This window comes from Ictidomys tridecemlineatus, chromosome 8, assembly GCF_052094955.1.
Source record: "Ictidomys tridecemlineatus isolate mIctTri1 chromosome 8, mIctTri1.hap1, whole genome shotgun sequence".
In the NCBI taxonomy this organism is placed as follows: domain Eukaryota; kingdom Metazoa; phylum Chordata; class Mammalia; order Rodentia; family Sciuridae; genus Ictidomys; species Ictidomys tridecemlineatus.
In genome coordinates this window covers 125,901,123-125,917,496 of record NC_135484.1, presented here as the reverse complement: position 1 = coordinate 125,917,496, position 16,374 = coordinate 125,901,123, and the positions used below count along the sequence as shown (strand labels likewise).

Genomic DNA, 16,374 nt, shown 5'->3' with positions numbered 1-16,374 from the left:
TTTTCGGCAGACACAACATCTTTGTTTGTATGTGGTGCTAAGGATCAAACCCGGGCCTCATGCATGCCAGGCGAGCATGCTACCGCTTGAGCCACATCCCCAGCCCTGCACTAACTCTTCAGGCAGTTCCATGTGCTTAGAAGAGGACCCTGCCCCCTTCCCCCCGCCCCCACATACCAGGTTTCAACAAATAAATCCTTATTAAATCACCCTCTGTTGCTGAACAAGCTCACGGCTCCAGCTGTTTGAAAAACAGAAGGCACATCAGTGAATTCAAATATAATCCAGTATTTCAAGTCCTGGGAGTCCCCAGCCCCATGTCCTGGCAGACCCACTTGATGCTGTCATCACTGTCAAACAGGATGGAGTTGGTGTACGGGCCCCCATCCTTGGGGAGGATGGTGGTGTAGGAAATAAACTTGATCCTCTTCCTCTTTGGGCCAGAAGAGTTTACAGGTTCATTTTTCATCTCTTTCTCATAGACAGAGTCAGAAGGTCTGAGCAGCTGACTGGGGAAGGGCTTCTGGGAACCTCCATTCAGCAGAAAGTTCTTCTCCTCGAACTGCAGCCCCCTGTCTATCATGGTTGTGCACTCCTCCAAGGGGAGCGTGATGTCCACTGGCTTCTCTAAAAGCTCCACCTCGTTCCCAAGCCAGACCCAGTCATGGAAGTGGGGGATGTTGCAAGCGTTTTGTGTCTGTACTTCCAGGCAAATGCCACACCGTTGATCAGGAAGACCAGGATGGCCAGGCAGAAGACGCAGAGCAGGGTGTACTTGCTGATCTCCAAGTCCATCAAGCCCCTCGAAGCCACTGTAAGGTCACTAGGGTTACTGGATTCTGGAAACTTCCCCTGGTTGGGAAGCTGGTGAAGGTGTCTGCACCACCACTCTTGAGCAACTTCCTGTCCTTCCCCTCCCCAGACAGCGGCAGGGCTGTGCTCCTGTTGGTCCTGTCCTCTGGGCCAGCAGGGCCACCACGATGGAGCCACTCCTGGACTGCTCGCTCCTGGCTCCCTTCCCGGTCTATGGAGTTTCTCAGGCGATCTTTGTATTCCTGGTTCACGCCCTCGATGTCATTGCTGCCTCCTCAGTGCTCCTCTTCGATGCCCTGTGCAAACCTGACCTTGACACTTCCTTTACCCACAGCCAGAACACTCTTCCTCTTGGTCTTCTGGCAAGGCTTGCTGATCATCATCTCCATCTGATCAGGGGCCCTTGTCCTTCGCCCTCTGCAACCACAACCGACCACTGGGACTGCAGGTTTGGCTGGACAGACACCACCATTTCATCCAATGAGGAGACAATTATGGAAAAATCATTGGGATCATAAATGTCTAAGTGTTACTTACTGAATTGAACAAAATTCAAAGAAAAAAATCAAAATATTTGTTGTGATAACTCTTCTTCACATTTGCAAATTTTTATCACAGAAATGTTAACTCCAAAACATTCTTTAAGTGTAAATAATTAGAAAAAATAAGCCCCAGTGTTCTGTAACCTTAATCTATACTTGAGATACACTGGACTGTCATTAATAATGATCCACATCCCAGTAACAAGATGAACAAACAATACAGTTTATGAAGGGCAGGAAAATACACATTAGTTTATTTTATGTCCTACAACTAAATTTTGTTGTGACCCTTCTTAAAGCTTTTTGAAAAATTAGGCCATGCATGCAAGTCATTTCCAAGGGCAACTAATCAGCCATCACCCAAGATATCATTTGAACTATGAAAAGTTCGAAATTCAATGCAGATAAAGCCACCCGGTGCTGGCTGAAGGTACTTGGGTGAAAATGTATTATAATCCCATCTCACTAGAGAGACACAATGCTCCTGATATCTCCTTAAAGTGATTCACTAAAACTTTGAAAATGTGTGAAAGTTTTAGAATTGTCCATAATTATAGTGAGTAGACAGCAGTTTGGTGCCTACTTTATAGTAGCTGAAATGGAGTTTCTAAGTGTCAAAAGACACCTGCTTTCATAAAAATGGAAAAATACAATTCTCTGCCATGGTTTATGGTGGACAGTCAATTGCACAGATGAACTTGCTGCCAAGCAAATGGCATAGGGATCTGTGATGGACATTTAAAGAGCGTCTGAGAAGAAGTGTTCCCCATGCATTGGGGGCAGACTTGGGAAGAGGCAGGGAGACATGTCGGGTGCCATCTCAGCTGCATATGCCCTCTGCTGATCACCTTGGGACATGAAGACTGAGAGGGACAAGGTCTCTCCATTAGCCAGGGTCTTAAAGGTCTCTGGGAATCTCATCTCTTTGGGAACATGAAAACCTCCCAGGGAATCATTCTCTTATCTCTGGTGGAGACTCGAGAAGAGAGTGAGGAGGGAGAAGCAGTCCATGTTTGGACTGTGGACCAGCCACACTGGAAATTCACTGTCTTTTCAGAGAAGAGGGAGCTAGACAGATAGAGGATATACTAAAGTGGCACCAAGAACTCTTGTCTCTGCTCATTAAGGTGCCACCAAGTAAAAAGCACCAAAGTGAAATAGGTGTACGAAAAATGAACCTCTAAATTATAAGCATGTTTTATTTTTAATTGCAATTTTATCACAATCACTTAAAACACTGTAATTAATGTTTACACCAAAATATTTCCTAATTCACTTTCAAAAGAAAATGTTTGCTGAAATGATCTTTAAAACTTTCAGTAATTGCTTGATTTCACCTTCCAATTAAAGCATTCCTAAAAAGAACAACTTACAGCATTTTTTTCTTTGACTCAAAGAATAAATTGATTTTAAAGAGTAGTAACTTGTGTATGCTTTAAAAGAGATTTTGTTTGATTTAGCAGTAAAGATTATTTCAAAAATGAAGCAGATCTTGGTGCTGGATATTCAGAGTAAAGAATCATGACATTAAAAAATTAATCTGTGTTTAGAGAGCCATGCAAAGATAGGAAAGCTGTTGAGAAGATGGTTCTATCCTCCCTTCTACCCCATAACCCTCCAAGTATGGCCTCCACGTTCATGCACAGAGGTGGGCAGTCCCTATGATATATCTGAGGGCCCCAGGAAAGCACAGCAGGAAAGGGGGTTTTATGGCCTAAAACTATCAATTCGTCCAATTTACCTTCTTTTTTTTTTTGTTTGTATTCTTTTTTTTTATTTTTGGTAGTTCAAAACATTACACAGTTCTTAATATATCATATTTCACAGTTTGATTCAAGTGGGTTATGAACTCCCATTTTTACCCTGTATACAGATTGCTGTATCACATCAGTTACACTTCCATTGATTTACATATTGCCATTCTAGTGTCTGATGTATTCTGCTGTCTATCCTATTCTCTACTATCCCCCCTCCCCTCCCCTCCCCTTTTCTCTCTCTACCCCCTCTACTGTAAATCATTTCTTCCACTTGTATTATTCTATTTGCAATTTAGTTCTAGAGGACATATTGCATTAAAGCTGCACATATTAAACAGACATTAGAAAACAACTCAATTGTAGTCTAACATTACAGTGAGAATTTATAGTTTTATTGAGAATATCTGTTGCTCAATTTCCAATATATCATTCCATAGTATTAGCTAGAAAATACTTACCCCAGGTGCATGAGGAAAGATACAAGATCTGGTAATTTCATATTTTCAGCAAGAAATCATTTTTTTCCATTTTTAAAAAAATGTTCTTAACCACTGCCCATGTCCAATACTGTTAAAGAATTCAATTCCAAGTTTAGAAAATAAAATCCTCATGTTTTCCCTCTCTTCAATTAGCAACACAGAAAGTGGAGGCTTATATTCATAGGAAAACAGCTTTATTCATTTTTCAGCTTAGCTTTTTCTACTAAAAGAGGTCACATTGATGATGTTCATTTATTTTTTCTCAGCATCATCTTGTGAGATAGAAAAATGCAGATCACTGTTTTCATCTCACAGACAATGACATGCTGGGAGAGGTTAGGGCTCCTGCCTTTGCTTTCCATACACCAAATGGCCTCGGAGAAGCTTCCATTCCCCAATCTTTCAGTCTGCACCTTCAGCCACCTGAGCCATCATGACATTCCTGAAGGGCATTTATTTCCCTTGAGTCCAAGGAGTTTTGGGAATGTGAATGGATGCCACAGTCCACATTCCGTGGACAGCTGAGTGCCTCTAATGTCTTCTCATCCAGTGGCTGCACATCAGGTATTATGGCTCCTTCTCAAAATCAGGATCCTCTTAACTTGAGAGGCTCCAGTAAAGCCCAGGACACAGAGTTGTCTTGGTGTTTCCTCCTGCTGCAGATATTAGCCTCCACTTAAAGTCTCACTAGACACCTCTTGGTGACCATCACGGCTCCCCAGAGAAGTGAGGCAAATGCTTGCTGTGGACAAGAGGGCAAAAGAGACCTCCGTGCAGGGCTTCCTGGTCCTCCAAGAAGGGGCAGCAGACACCAGATCCTCCTCATTCCAACTCCATCTTGGTTTTGGGAATCAAGGTTGGAGGCAAAGTTCAGACCCAGCAGGGAGCTCTGGGACTGCAGGCAGGCTTGGCCTATCTCCTCCTGGACAAGGAGCCTGCCTAGGGGGTCATGTGGCTGCTTGGGGTGGGCATGGAGCCAGCGAGCTGAGCACACTCCAGGCCCAACCCTTTCCTTACCTAGTGCATCACAGAAGCTGTGAGCCCAAACCTGCAAAACAGTGACCAAGTCTAAAGTCATTTATGTCACTGTGAGAGTGAAGAGAGCTAATTCTTGCAAAATGTCACTGAGAGCATTCCAGGTTGAGAAAAATATCAAGACCTTCCCTGTCCCCTGCCTGTAGTCACATTTGAATGTCCCAGACAAAACATCCATGGAATGCTGGCTTCTTGTGGCTCAGGGGAATTCAGTGATCTCACTTATTTCCAGGTGCACATCCTCTTGGGTCTGGTCAGTCCTTGGGGGCATGAAGCCAGGCTAAGTCCTGAGGGCTGTTGGAGATGCGTCTTCTGTGTTCTATTTGCTAGTATTTAAGGAGGCCCACTGGAAACAAGAGCTTTGGAGCCTCAGTGGTGGAGAGGGCGCTCTGCCAGGACTTCTCGTCAAGACCCTGAGAAGAAGGTCGCACACCTACCTGGCTTCAGGAATTGGTGCTTCACAACCTGGTGGTGTATTCTCTTCCCCCTCTCTCCTTCCACTGTGCTTTCATGTTATTGCTGAAGTCAACGCTGCTGTGTATAAGGAGAGAGCCTTTACTACCTAACTCAGCAGCTTCAATGTCACAGACATCCTAGAGCAGGCCCATGGGCACTCCCCACGTTGGCTCACGGCCCCCATTGGACGTTCTACTCACACAGCCTGGCTCTGTTCTCTCCCACTCCTATTTATATTATGGTTCTTTTTGATCTGAGGAGCTTCCTAACAGGGAAGATGGGCAGGGCTGCCATTAGCCCAGCCAGGCACTCTTAGATTCCAACTCTAGAAGCTAAAGACTTTATTTATACAATTAAGCTCCTTAGCCTCTCATTCAGTCTTTGTTCCCAAGACTGGGGAACAAAGGTGGCCACACACACACCTCCATTTGCACTTCTATTTTGTCTGGAAAACCAGAACCTCAGCCCCCAGGCCACCCTGTTCCACACTCTGGTTAAGCCCACACACTGAGGAATCTGCTGACTCAAACACTCCATTTCTTGAGCCCACAACCATTTCTAAAGTCAAGTGTGTGTGTTGGGGGGTGGGGCACCTACCACTTAGCTCTTTGTGGTGCTTAGAGAAATTTTATCTTTATTTTCTCCTCTCCCCCTTTAGAGTGTTTGCAATGGGGCTCTCACTAGTCTCTCTGAAATACTAGTTGTGGAAATACCATTATAAAAAGTAAGTTGCTGATGCTGAAAAATTTTTAGGACAATGCTGGGGAGCAAGAGATTACAGGTTCACTTCTAGAATGACTTCCAGCCAGCTGATGTCCAAGTGGGGGTGCCATCATAGTTTCACAGGTCAGCAAGGAGGTCACGGGCCACACCAGCCTGCATACCCCTTTAGCTTCAGAGACCACACCTGCATGGGCTTCTTTCCCTCTCCTAGTGGAAGAGGACTTAGCCTGGGTATTGGAGAGGGTGCAGGTTCTGGGTGCATGGTGTGCCTGTTACTCAGCAACATCTCACCACCACCTGTCTCCACATGGATCCTGAAGCTTGTCACCTAAGGCAGCTTCTCCTGTCTCACATTCAGAACCTGGTCCTGGAATACAAAGGAGATCTCTCAGGCCCTGTAGGTCCAGGCACTCAGGGATTCTCCCGTATCCAGCAATCCACACCTGGCCTCAAGGATCTTCGAGGTTTCTGTTGGTTCTCCACTGAGAAGCCGCTCTGATCCCCAGCTTTTGTCCTTTCCTCTGACGATGGAAGACACAGTGATGGCCACACATTTTCTCACACAATGAGAAGAGAGGAGGCTCCTAATTGGTTCCACAGTTCAGGGATGTCACTTCTGATGTCTGCATTTTGTCATCCTGAGAACTTCTGCTGTCTTTTTGAACGTGTTGCCTCTGGCTGCAAGACACAGCCACAGAGCTGTGGTGCGTAGCACAGAAACAGAGGCAGACTCATGGCCAAGGCTTACACTGTCAACCAGGAAACACTTCCCTGAGCCTCCCTGAGCCTCCCTTGAGTCCCAATTGCTAACTGGGTGCCAAGTTCACATCTGCAGACTGGATTAGGGGGACTTCCTTCCATGTGAGAAGGCAAATCTAGGTTTTGGTGGGCAAGAAGTGAGGTTGAGAAGAATATAAAATATAGTATCAAATAGGCCATGTAGAGCCTACCTGGCCTCCAGACCGAGGAGGCTACGTGGAGAACTCTGTGTTCCATCTCCACATCCAGCCTCCAAGGGCAGGTGGTGTTTGCACAAGGACTCCACGTGGAACAGTTTTTCAGGAATTTAGGACTGAGTTGGAGTTGGAGCCAGCCACAAGCTCTTCCCAGGGTTTCAGTTCAACAAAGCCATTCTTGATCCCTTGGTTGATTCTGAAGGTCTCTCTTGTGGGGTGGACCTCCACTCGGCCTGTGGACTCTGGCACCTTGACCTCTCAGACTCCAGTCCCTTCCCTGTTATAGTCTTGGTGCTCTACTTGCACACCATGGTGGAGATCACCGGGACGTCTTCATGTGCGCACACAGAGTGACTGGCCTCTGGTACCAGGTACCTCCTCTTTCCCTCACTCCCTACTCATGGTCACCTGCCTCTGCTCTGATGCTTCCCGTGTTCATAAGATCCCCTTCTTTCCTCTTTTCTTCACCCTCCCATCTACATAAGAGAAAACATACAACCCTTGACTGTCGGAGGCTGTTGTTTCACTTAGTGTAATGCTTTGGGTTCCATCCATTTACCAACAAAAGACACATTTCCTTCTTCTTGGTGGCTGAGTAGAACTCCATCATCTATATACACCACATTTTCTTTATCCATTTGTCGGTTGGTGGGCACCCAGCCGGGGGTCCACAGGTCAGCCATGGTGAACTGTGCTGCTGTAAACATGTGTCCACATCCCAACACAGTGTTCTGACTCTAACTATTCTTCATTCTTATTGAGGAGCTGGATAGCTGGATCATATGGTGGTTCCATTCCTAGTCTTTTGAGGAATGTCTTCAAAATGGTTGTATTAATTTTCAGCCCACGAACAGTGTGTTGGTGTTCCTTTTTTCCTCAAATCCTGCGAATGTTTATTAAAATTTGTATTCTTGATGATTGTCATTCTAACTGGAAGGTAGTTTTGAGAAGTATCAGCTCAGATGAAGTGTGATCACTTTTATTTTAATAATCCTCGTCAAGCACCAGACGACTGTCAATGAAGGTTTGTTTCTGTGTCTTCTAGTGTATTCCATTGGTCTGCATGGCTGCTTTTAGGCTACACTATGTTGGTGGTTACTAAGGCTCTGTGGTGAGTGTGAAGTTGGGTATTGGGAGCCTCTAGTGCTCAAGACTGCTTTGGCTCTTCTGGGTTTTTTATTCTCGAGTATGTATTGCAGGATTGTTTCTTTTAGTTCTCTGAAGAATGCCATTGGTACCTTGAAAGGATTGTTTTGAATCTTCGGATCACTTTTGGTAACATGACCCTGTTAACAGTATTAATTCTGCCTTTCCAAGAGCAGGGAGCTCTTTTTGAATTTCCATCTCTCTCTTCTTAGTTCTGGGAAATGACAAGCTCTGCTGGGATTCCCTACCTGTGCTGGCCCTGAAACGTTCTCCAGGAAGTGCACTGAGATGGGGGTGGGTCAGAGAGCTCAATTAATGTGCTTTCCCTGGTTGAGTGATCAGCACAGGACCCTGCCTACAGCAATGTCTAAAAACCACTGTTTTATGTACTTGGTCCATTTTTAAGTTGTTGCCATTGGGATGTAAATTTTGGTTCCTGTTATTCCATCTTGGCCAGATACGGATCACATTTCATGAGCTCTTTCATTTCAAGCATTTTATGCCTGACTTTTGTAGATTAAAAAATAGCACCAACAAATGTTAGCTTAGGACAGGATCCAGGCAATGCTAATGCATCAAATGATGATCCAGAAGGGATTAAGACCTCTTTGCCTGGTTATAGCTGGACATTTGGAGCTAGGCAGCTTTCTCCACCTCTGGATTCACTGAACCATGGGCACACATGCTGGAACAAGCTTAGGTATTTGGGATTTTAATAGGGAATTAATCACAGGAATAAGGCGATCTGAAGGATTGCTTTCCAGACTTCTATGGAAGAGAAGGACCAAGTCAAAAACACCTGGGAAAGCCTAGTAATGTTGGCCACAGCCAAGAAGCTGAATTTCCAAATTTACACTCTAGTGAATACTTCCAGAAAGACTCAGTAATTGAAAGTAGAGCCAGTCTCCAATGGCTCCTGGAGGCAGGCTTGATGCCCAAGGACCCAAAGTATCAAGAAATAATTCCTTAGAATATGTTCTCTTATTTGACTTTGAGTTCATTCCACTGTGGGGAAGTTTATTTGCAACTTTTGGGAATAAAATTCTTGTCCTGAACAATGTGGGAAGTAAAATCCACAACACTAACCAGTGTTATGGAGAATTATAATTTTTCCATGCTCTCAATCTCCCATATGAGAAATCTAGATTTACACCAGTAATAAATCACCCTAACCCTGATGATTGTGTGCAGGTAGAATTTAACTAACAGTAGTGTAACACAGGCCTAATGTTCAGGACCATTATATGCACAGAGTATTCTATGAAGTGCTGGTAGAAACAGATAAGCAGGAGCTAAAAACAAAGCCTCTGTAGGGACAGAAAAGGAAACATCAATCAGAGAAGCAGACATGGTGCTATCTAATTGAGAGTATTGGGATTCCACCTGTTAGTCCAAATACCATTCCCTTGCCCAGGACATCTTTGTAAGATTAACCTCCATTGAAAACACAGTTTCTCCTCTTTAAGTCCCCAAGATCTCCATGTGACCATCAGCCTGCTGCCAGAGACTAGATTGGGAATTACTTTACTCCCTTATATATCCCCCTAGTCTTACAATAATTATTAAAATTGAAACAATCAAACTTGATCCAAATTCTCAGAAGAATTTCACAAACAGTAATTTTCTAGTTGTAGCATTTTAAGTGTTTGGCACTATTTCTTTCATTATAACAGTAATTTAGACTCTTATCACTCCTAATTAAAGATTGTCTAATTTCCTGATGGCCAGGTGTGACTAATTCTCCATTTATTCTTATTTGTATTATGTATACATAAGTTGTACCACATGAACACAGTGATTATACAGTCAAGTAGATTAACAGATTTGTCCCTCACCTGGTTGTCTTTCTTTCCTTCATATTTCAAGAATACTAAAATATTATCTCTAAGCATGTTTCTAGCATGGAATACAATGTCATTCATTATAGTTCTCATGCTATACATTAGATCTCTGGAGTGAATTTCTAGCCTTTGGCTACTATCAAGGACTTTGTGGTTTCACTACTAATTTGTGTATCCCTTTCTCTTCCTGGGGTCCTCCACGAAGGTCTTATGTTCTGGTATCATCCTTGCATATAGGAGTCCTCTAATGTGGCACCAGGGGCAGCTTCTTTCCTTACCAAGTACATATGGCCATGACTGCTTCTTTTCTCTTCTGGCGGCTACCTGTCGGTCATCTGCACCAAAGCCCGGCTTCCTTCTAAGGTAATGAATCCTCAGGGATCTGGGCCAACAAATGGACCTCAGCTCTCTCTGCTTGTGAATGACCAGTTGGGCTGGGTTCTCCTGGAGATCTATTTATGTTAAGGTCAGTAAGCAGGAAGACCATTCTGGGATTAGAATCAGAATTAGATTAGATGTGATTGGCTTCAACCCTGAGCTGAATACATCCTCTAATCCTGGCTATGAACAACGTGCTCAGTTTTCCACAGCCCTGTCTTCTTGGTCTCTGCTTTACATTTGTTAGACTCTCCTTGGAGACCTGTCTCCCCTGGTGGTTCCTTCGCAGCCTCTGAATCAGAACATGTCAAGCCAGAAATCCATTGCCTTAGAATTTTAGCAATGTCTTTGCAAAGTCTTTGGATGATAAGACTTGGTTTGCATCCCACTTTTTTAATTGATCACTTTGGTCAGAGACCTGAAGTGCTGACTGGCCAAACTGGACCCATCCCCACAAGGACAGTGGGAAAGTTTGTTTCCAATGAGGAATGTGGATAGAGAGGGGGATGACATGAGGCTAGACAGGCAAACCTCACTTTACCAAGTCTAATAACTCTGAAAAAGCCATCAGACAGGGGAGAAGCTGCTGGCAAAGAACAAGTGCCCATGTCTATAGTGTACTTACTATATCATTGTTCACTGTTGCTCAATCTTTTCTTTTAGATTTCATTTTATTATTATTATTATTATTTGTTCTATTTAGTTGCACATGATACCAGAATGCATTATAATTCATTGTACATAAATGGTGTGTAACATATCACTTCTCTGGTTGTAAATGGTATAGAAATGCACCATTTGTACAATCATAAATGGACATAGGATAATGATGTTCATCTCATTCCACCATCTTTTCTACCCCCTAACCCCTCCTTTACCCTCCCCTTTGCCCAATCCAATGTTCTTTCATTCCTCCCAGGCCTCCCCCCATCATAGATCAGCATCCACTTATCAGAGAAAATATTTGGTCTTTGGTTTTTTAAGATTGGCTTACTTTGCTTAGCATGATATTCTCCAACTCCATCCATTTACCTGAAAATGCCATAATTTCATTCTCTTTTAATGCTGAGTAATATTCCATTGTGTATACATACCACAGTTTCTTTGTCTATTCATCTATTGATGGGCATCTAGGTTGGTTCCACAGTTTAGCTATTGTGAATTCAAGCTGTTATAAACATTGGTGTGGTTATGTCACTATAGTGTACTGATTTTAAGTATAGATGCAAAAGTGGGATAACTGGGTCAAATAGTGGTTTCATTCCAAGTTTTCTGAGGAATCTCCATACTGCTTTCCAAAGTGGTTGCACCAATTTGCAGTGCCACCAGAAATGATGAGTGAACCCATTTCCCCACATCCTTGTCAATACTTATTATTTCCTGTATTCTTGATAACTGCCCTTCTGACTAGGGTGAGATGAAATCTTAGTCTTCATTTGCATTTCTGTAATTACTAGAGATGTTTAACACTTTTTCATATATTTGTTGGTCACTTGTATATCTTCTTCTGAGAAGTGTGTGTTCAATAGGGACAGAACAGCAAACATCAATCAGAAAAGCAGACTTGGTGCTATTTAATTGAGAGTATTGGGATTCCGTATTAGTCCAAAGACCATTCCCTTGCCTGTTGATTGACTGGGTTGTTGCATGGTTCTCTGCGTCTATATATGTTAGCTCATTAATCCTCACACAGAGGGGGCAGGTGACATCATCACCCTCAGGTGACAGGCAAGGACACTGATGAACACCAAGGGTGAATGACTCAACACAGATGATGTGTGTACTGGGAGGTCTGTACTCAGCCATGTGGCTCAAGTCAACTCCTGCAGCCACCTCAGCCTCTGCATTCAGCACAGGGGCCCTGGTTACAGGCCTGGACACTAACTCTGGGGCCTGCACAGTCACCCACTCAGCCACAAAGTCCTCTTAAGACACCAATAGTGCTCATTCCACCAGCTTCATAGGACTGCCATAGAGGACAACAAACTCTGTACACTCAGTTGATCAGTGAGCATTCAAGTCACCAGGCTATGGCCCAGCACTGGATGTCCAGGTGAATGAGCAAGCCAGTGGGTGCAATGTCATTCATAGTAGGACATGAGCCCTCAGCAGGCTTCTCAGATGCCAGGATGAAAGGTCTGTTCACTGAACCAAGGGAAAATTTCTAAAGTGATTTGAAGAAAGCCACTTTTTTCCTCACCCCTGGGTAGGAGCCAAGACTGAACTGGTTCAGATGTCCCTGGGCTCCTTTTACACACTGTTGTAAGGTGCTACTGGCCTCTTCTACAGAAATGTCAAACCTCTCTTGGCCATCACGCTGGCACAGAATGGCTCACGGGCATTGAAGGAAGCTGCAGAGTAGCCAACTGAAGGACACACACACGTGGCAGGCCAGCCCCTCAGAACAGTGCCTGGGTGTTTGTGGATTCTGTTAGGAGACTTTTCTCTTCAACAGGGGGCGACTTTTTTTTTACAAAGGTGAGAGCAATATGTATTTAGGGAGTATGCAGGAAACTTACTTTGGCCTGGCTCAAGACTCAGCCTTAGCTGACATTTGACAGAGCTGGGCCTGCTCTTTGTGGTGTGCATCTGTAGTACTTGAGGGCTTGGGATGCAATTGGTGGGCACCTTGCAGGTGGCCATAGGTTAGGCTGGAAGCCCAGGGGTATTTGTGTACTTTTTCCAACTTTAGCAGAATCTGATCCTTCCTTCACTCTGCTTGCCCCTGGAATTCCATAGACTTCTTATGTCGCCTCCTTGTGACATGCAGAATAATGCCCTCCGGCCCCCACCCAGAGTTTTTACCTCCTGTCCTGTGAGCTGTGAATGCTGTTTCCAGGCCCTGAGGGTGGAGACTGCAGACTAGACTGAGGTTCCTCATCATCAGACACTGATCCTGCCTTTTTTTAGGTGGGCTCAGTGCAGTCGCAGGTGTCTTTCAAGTGGGATAAAGAGGGGGAAGATGGACAAGCAGAGGGCTGGAGGCAGGAGCAAGAAGCCCCCACCTGTGCTGCTCTAGAGTGGGGAAAGGCCTGATGAGCCAGGAAATCTGGGCTGCTAACTAAATAAGGAAAGATGAGGAAATACGCTCCCCAAACAGCCCAGGGAAGGAGCAGGCTGCAGACAACTTAATATGAGGCCAATGTGACTAACTTTCAGACCTGCGACCTCTAGAACTATCCAAAATTACTTGGCCCAGTCATCTCTCTGCCTAGGAAATGTGAATGATGTTAGAGTCTGACCCACAGATTGATGGATTTGAAGGTCAAATGAGATACAAGGGGAAATACTGAACGGGGTTCTTGCCATAAGGAAATGTCAAAGTAGAATGATCTGCCTGAAAGGAAGTAAGGAAACAGTTTATTCTGAGCCAAGTGTGAATAACCATGACCCAGAACATGATTCGAGTTACCATGGGTTCAAGTCATGACATTTTCCCCCAGGGAAACTTCTGCAGTCTGTGAGAAAAGAAAGACAATCAAGATTCTTGCTAACGACACTAGAGGGGGGCCAGGTAGGCAGCTAGGGCGAGACAGGGAGAGCTCTTCTCCAGGTTGCAGATCGGAGCAGACAGCACCCTTGGCCTGAGGGCTGGTGGCAGCTGGAGGTGTACTAAGCTTCCTGACGCTTGCCAAGAAGTTTATCCAGGCATCTGAAGAGAGGTTATCAGTGTAGATACAGGAGCTAGCAGGAATGGCTATCAGGGGCCTGAGATACCCAGATAGCAAGGTCTGAGAAGGACCTTGACCTACAACATCAGGTCTCCCTATAATCATATTGTGCTCAGGAGATTTTAAATTGTGGGTCCATCACACCACTGTCTGAAGGGTTTATTTCAGTCCAGGGCCAAGGAAGTCTTCCAGTCATAGCAGCTTGTGAATTTATGAGCTGAAGTTCACATCCAAGAGGCAGAGTGCAGACAAGTTTTCAGCGATGCCAGAGAGCTGGGGACAGAGGACTGCTTAGGGCTTGTCTCCTGGGTGTGGCCCAAGAAGCAGAAGCCCCTGGTGGGTGTGCATATTTGCATAGGAGCAGCACATAGGTGGATGGGGAAAGTCCTTTTCCAACTGTGAGCAAGTTTCCAGAACAAAGATTTTTTTTCTTGTCATGACAGAAAGTCCAGCTGAAGGCCCCTCCTCCTCTCCATCACTCCTGGCCACCCCACTCCTGCTCAATTTATTAAACTCTAGTACCAGAGCAGGGTGTGTGTGTGTGTGTGTGTGTGTGTGTTTCCTGTGATACAGCCAGGAAGTTGTACAGAATGAGGTCTACCTTCTCCTTTATTTCTCTTTTTATTTGTACCATACAGGAAAGGTATTTGTCTGCTTCACTTGAAAGTAATTCTTAAATTACCTTCTAATTATTTAACAATAACAATCACCACATAATACGATAGCAATTCAGAGACACACCTGGACCTTCTGGGGAGCCTGGGTTTTCTCTCTCTCTCACACGCCAATACACTCCAAAGTATCTATCGAGTGACCTGAACATTCTCAGAAAACATGATGCATTGACGACCTGTGTGGAGGACAGCCTCCCAGCCAAAACTACAGTGCTCAGGGGCCCAGGGTGCCTAGATCTGCCTCTTCCCGTGCAGTTCTAGCTCAAGGATGGCGGTGGACTCTGCCAGGTTCTGCTGCTCTCACCCCAGGTAGGTGTGCTCATTGATTACTCTGCTGATCTCTCCTTATCCTAAAAATGGCAGGTCTAGGAGACCAGGACCTTGTCCATCAACTGCCACCCCACGTGGCACTTAGAACATAATCTATCCATACTCAATTAAACACCATCAGAGGTGAAGGCATGCATTCCCCACCCCTACAGGATCCATCTCTGAGCATAAGGGTGCCAGTGGATGGTGCCATTCATCATGGAAGATTTGAGAGTCAGGTGGAGTTGGATTCCGACACTGGCTTGCCTCCGGCTCTCTAGAAGATCTTCTCTGTAAATTCAATCCTTAATAAACAACTTGGGGGCTGGGGATGTGGTTCAAGCAGTAGCGCACTTGCCTGGCTTGCGTGGGGCCTGGGTTCAATCCTCAGCACCACATACAAACAAGGATGTTGTGTTCGCTGAGAACTAAAAGATAGATATTAGAAAAATTCTCTCTCTCTCTCTCTCTCTCTCTCTCTCTCTCTCTCTCTCTCTCTCTCTCTCTCTCTTAAAAAAAAATCTTGGTACCAAGTCTTTTTCCTAAAGCTGCTACAGGTTAACCCAGGAAATCCACTGCTATCTCAAAGCCAGTGATGCTTTTCCAAAGGCCATATGAAGTCTCCTTCCAGCCCACAGCAGGCAACTTCAGATGTCCTCTGACAGCACATCCATCAGAAGATACCTACCTCTCCTGATCTGTCACAGACGGAGCTGGAAACAAGCAGCTTTCCTGGGGATGGATGGCCTGAAGACGCCGATGCTCGTTATGGGCCCTTGAGCACCTCATTAATGCCTTATCCAGTTGATCGCGAAGGCTGAGAAAGTGGGTTACTGCAGAAATAAACTGGCAGACGCCATCACCAAAGTGAGCAGGAGTGGACTTCTCTCACTCCATTAGAATGAAAGAGAGCATCCTCAGCTAATGAGGGATGATAGGCTTCTGAGACACTGAACGCCATGATTTGCTGATAAACAATATGATTGTTAATACATGAACACATGAGCCCTCCTCTTGGTCAGAAAGTCTGTGTTCGTATATCACATCGTCATCACACTAAGGAAGTCAGGCTCCTGCTCCTTCTTCCTGTAAAGACAAGGGAGCCATCAATCACCTGCTTCTGAATTCCCAGCTGGGGAAAGAAGCATTTTGCTTGAGCTCCTGTGGAACCAGACACTAGGTTTCTATTTCCTAAGAAAAAGGCCTGTGCTCTATAAGGTCACACTGAGTGGCACTTCATTAATACCTAGTGGTAAAGAATGTTGGCTCTGGAGCCAACGAAGCAGGCTGTGTGAAATTGGTAAGTTACTTAGCCTCTTGGTGGCTCTGTTTCTTCAAATATAAACAGTGTGATAAGTAGTATTAGGTCCTTCAATGGCTTGTTAGATGGTTTAATTCAGTCAGTATGATTATAATAGTGCTTGGCACATAATAAATGCTCAATAAATAGTAGTCTATTGAAATCATAAGTTAGATGATAGCTGGGTTAGGAAGAAGCCATAGATACTCCATATAGCTCCCAAAGCCCCATACACATTGCTCTGTACAGAGAAAGCCATCTCCTATCTACCTACCTACCTACCTACCTTAATGT

At 44.7% G+C, this 16,374-nt stretch overlaps 1 pseudogene; it reads right to left on the bottom strand.

Annotated features, from left to right (window-relative positions):
- Positions 1 to 292: 292 nt before the first annotated feature.
- Positions 293 to 6,067, bottom strand: LOC106145323 (transmembrane protein 132B pseudogene; annotated as a pseudogene).
- Between the last annotated feature and the right edge of the window lie 10,307 nt (positions 6,068 to 16,374).